Here is a 4,528-nt window from a genome sequence, read left to right on the forward strand (position 1 = left end):
GGAGCTTGGCGTTTGAGTTGTGTTTATGATACAAAGCGTTCAAAAGGTCAATAATACAAACATAAACATATATACAAACCTATAATATTTTCTACACAAACTAATATAGTCTTAGCCATACAGTTTCCGACAAGCAACAAGCAAATTCGTATTGTACGAAGGGTCGGCCTGAAAACCAGCGTTGTAGTAGGTGAGCCTGCTGCAACACATGCTGAGGTTCGCTCCTTTTTAGCATCATAATTTTAAAAGTTTTTATATCTACATGTAAACATATCAATTTGTGCCTATTTAAGTTTAATTCTAAGGCTTGTAATGTTTTGTAGCATTGCCTGTAAACATTTTTCAATGTGATGTTAAATAAAAAATATATATGTCTATGACTAATATTTTTATTGAAAGCAGAACTAAAAAAAAATATACGGGTAAAACAACTAGGTAATAATCACCAATCTTAACACAAAAAAACGTTTCATCACGTACCCCCCTGTTCACTGATCCACATAACAGCAACAAATCATGGATACCTCGGATGCCGCGCATGAACTAATTGCCCGACTTGGGAATGCGCAATTATGTTTTACACGGCGCGGGGAATGTGCGCAGGCGCTGTGAGTTATAGCCTTTTGACACGCGAGATATGGCGGATGTTTTTTTACGTTAGTACAGATTAAATATGTGTAATTGCAGATATAACAATAAATTGGACCCGGGTATGTCCTTAAACTACGTCCACAAGAGAGGTATAGGCATTGTGAATGTCATCTCGCTCTGTGTGGTAGGGCACAGCACAGCGGATGTCATTCCAGATCTAGAGCAGAGCCCAACTGATGAAGTACCTCCACCTTACAGAAAATCGCAGCCAAATAACACTAGACCCTACTCATAGTGTTGTGTTCCTGCCGGTGAGTAAGGTTGCCAGAGCTCAACGAGGGTGGGAGGGGGTTAAGGTCAGCAACGCGCATCTAACTCCTCTGAAGTTGCAGGCGTACATAGGCTACGGATACTGCTTACCATCAGGCAGGCCGTATGCTTGTTTGCCACCGACGTAGTATAAAAAAAAATGATTTTCTTTATTTAGATCATCAGTATATAAATAGATCGATTTTTTTATAGGACATTATAACAAAAATTGACTAAGTCCCACAGAAAGCTCAATAAGGTTTGTGTTGGGGGTACTTATATAATAGAGCAAATATTAATAAATACTTAAGTATATACTCATACACCACCCATGACTCAAGAACGAATATCCGTGCTCGCCTTTGTTTATGTTAATGGACGGTCCGGGAGACTGTAATTTGATACAGGTGTTGTTGATAGATGTTGCGGATTAGGTGAACATATGTAGGTTCTATGCCTTGGTCCAGCAGTGTGGCAAATATGGATGTATGGGTTATACTGTCAAAAGCTGAGCTTTACTATAACAGGTTACAGAATAAATTAACTTTATGGAACTTAACAGAACCCTTAGAATGCATGTGCATTGTCTTTTTTTGCCTTTGAATATTTTAATCGGTCGTAAACAGCAGCATTACAAATTAACGTGTTGCGTTGCGAGTATATAAAACACTGTTTAACACATCACATTTTCCGAAAAGGGCTTATTTTTCTTCCCTGCTAGGAGATGTCAAAGCGGTACTTTTCTGATTAATTTATTTCATACTGTTTTTTTTAGTTTAAATAATATTTTAAAACATAATAATTTTCTCATAAGTGATGTGAAAAGCAGTATGTGTTACATGGTAGCAAAATTATTACCTTGGGCGACATTTAAATCTCTAACTACACTCAGGATTAAATGTTCGTCGTTAATATTACATTTTGCTCACTTGGGACACAATCTACTATTTCTTCTATTATAAATTACAGATCTGATGTAAGTTCAAAAGTAGATAACTGTCCATTGCAGTTTGTTCAGTGAAACTAACATTGTTACTTATCTATTTACTTAATAACTTTTTTGTAATTACGCTCAGATTCATTAGCTTGCTTATAAGACTATTTTGGGTACATCAATAAGTAGCGATTTGAATGTAAGTTTTGGATTTTAACCAGCTTTACAAAGTAATGAAGTAGCATATCTGCTACAGTCTTAAGTAATCTGCATCGCAGAGTAGGTTTAATTATGAAAGACGTATGTATGTAAACATTGTTGAAAGTCTTTTTTATGATGTTTACTCCGTGAGTAATGATGATGGGTGGAATTAAACGAATTTCCACGAGTGTACTTGAAACTATTTATTAATAACTTGGCCATTAAAACTTTACACTTTTAAATGATTATTTGTGTGTTTAATCTCGATAAAGAAAATGATGTGTGCGAATAATTTGCTTGACATTTTTCTTCAACTTATAAACTTATGCCGATTTTAAGAAAAATTGTGACATTCATAATATTAATACTAGAAATAAACATAAGCTCGCCGTGCCCTTCACTCGGCTCCATAAAATTAAAAAATCATTCATGGGTAATTGTGTGAGTTTTTATAATAAACTTCCAAACCATATTACTGAGTTACCAATTAATAAATTTAAGAATCATGTAAAGCGTAAACTTATTTCTAAAGCTTATTATACCACACAAGACTACATGAATGATAAAACAACGTGGGATTAATTGTGATTCGAAATGATTAATTATTTATTATATTTGAATAATGATGGTGAAATGGATATTCCAATGCATGTATTTCCTTTATTGTTTTTATTATATTTGTTTGACATTTAGAATTTATTCTAGAAACAATCTAGACTAGTATTTTTTATACATTTTTTTTGTATGACTGTATTTTGTGAAAGTTTTAGTATTAAATTTGATCTATGAATTATACTCATTAGTATTATATATGGAATAATATTTACAACATCAATAAATTGCTCTGATAATTAGATTAAGATAATTATATGTAATACTGTCTTATTATTCATAAGTGCTTGTTGCTAGGCCTACATGAATAAAGTATATTTGAATTGAATTGAATTGAATATGTAAATAAATAAAATAAATATTATAGGACATTATTACACAAATCGACTAAGCCCCACAGTAAGCTCAAGAAGGCTTGTGTTATGGGTACTAAAACGATATAATATATAAATCCTTAAATACATAGAAAACACCCATGACTCAGGAACAAATATCCGTGTTCATCACACAAATAAATGCCCTTACCGGGATTTGAACTCAGAACCATCGGCTTCATAGGCAGGGTTACTATTACTACCTAGTACCCACTTGGCCAGATCGGTCGCCAAATGTATGCTCAGGGATCGGAACCGGTTTTTTGGAAAAACTTTGAAATAAACATATATTTCGGTTTATTTTATACTCCAAATATAGGACTCGGTTGAGTTTTTAGATAACGACTTCGTATTATGAAATTGCCCAATTAGAAATGAAATAATTAGCAAAGAAAGAAAAAATACCGTTTTCGTTCCCATACAAAAAATACCGGTTTCCGATCCCTGTGTATGCTTTTATATATTCTATGTATTTATTTATAAAGTGCTGCCCATAGAAACAAGTATGCTCATTTGTTTCTTGCACAAAAAAATGTATGTAGGATGTATGACTGTGTGTGTATATTTTGGTATTTTTTTATATAACTTGTAGAATTTAGCCCGTGCTCTGTAATCAAACGCGAAAACCGAAATTCGCAAATTGCGGGGATATTTCTCTATTACTCTCACTAAGACGTAATTAGAGTGACAGAGAAAAATGCCCGCAATTGACGAACTTCGATTTTCGCGATTAAAGCCCAGGTAGCCGACCCTAGCTTACCAACTAACACGAAAACCATAACACGCAGACCCAAAATAAACTGACCCAAAACCCAAAAAAACCGGAACTCGGCGCTTTGAACCAATTTAAACCGGCCGCAATTGCGAACAGACATATCATTAGACCACTACATCCATCATGATTCTTATGATGGCGTTAATTGATAGTTTGCGGCGCTCATTAAACGTCGCCCCCCGGTGGTGAATAAATATTGTATTTCTAACAAATTAACGGAAGAAGTCGTAAAAAATTTAGTGCCGACGCCACGTCCGCCGACGTAAATAGATGGGGCTGGCGGGAGCGGCTGGCGAACGTGAGGCGAACGGAAAGCGAATATCGTTTGGATATCGTGATTTATAAGTACCGTTAACCCGATTCGAAGAATGATTAAGACACGTTTAAGGTCTTTAAAAGATCGATAACTAAACGACATGTCAAAATTGACATTTATTTCGATTGCGATAAGATCTATCTACGATATTTCTAACGTCAAAGTGAGATTGGTTGCCCGAATCGAGCTGCTTCTGTCAATTATACGACATACAAACGATATCTAAATGAGAACTTATCTATACCGGAACTTATCGTTATCGTATCTCATTCTTCGAATCGGGCCGCTACTTATGTATTTTAATGTTTGGAGGCGAATGAAATTCCCATTTTATTAGCGCTGGTGGCCTAGCGGTAAGAGCGTGCGACTTGCAATCCGGAGGTCGCGGGTTCAAACCCCGGCTCGTACCAATGAGT

Source organism: Cydia pomonella, chromosome 8, assembly GCF_033807575.1.
Source record: "Cydia pomonella isolate Wapato2018A chromosome 8, ilCydPomo1, whole genome shotgun sequence".
In the NCBI taxonomy this organism is placed as follows: Eukaryota; Metazoa; Arthropoda; class Insecta; order Lepidoptera; family Tortricidae; genus Cydia; species Cydia pomonella.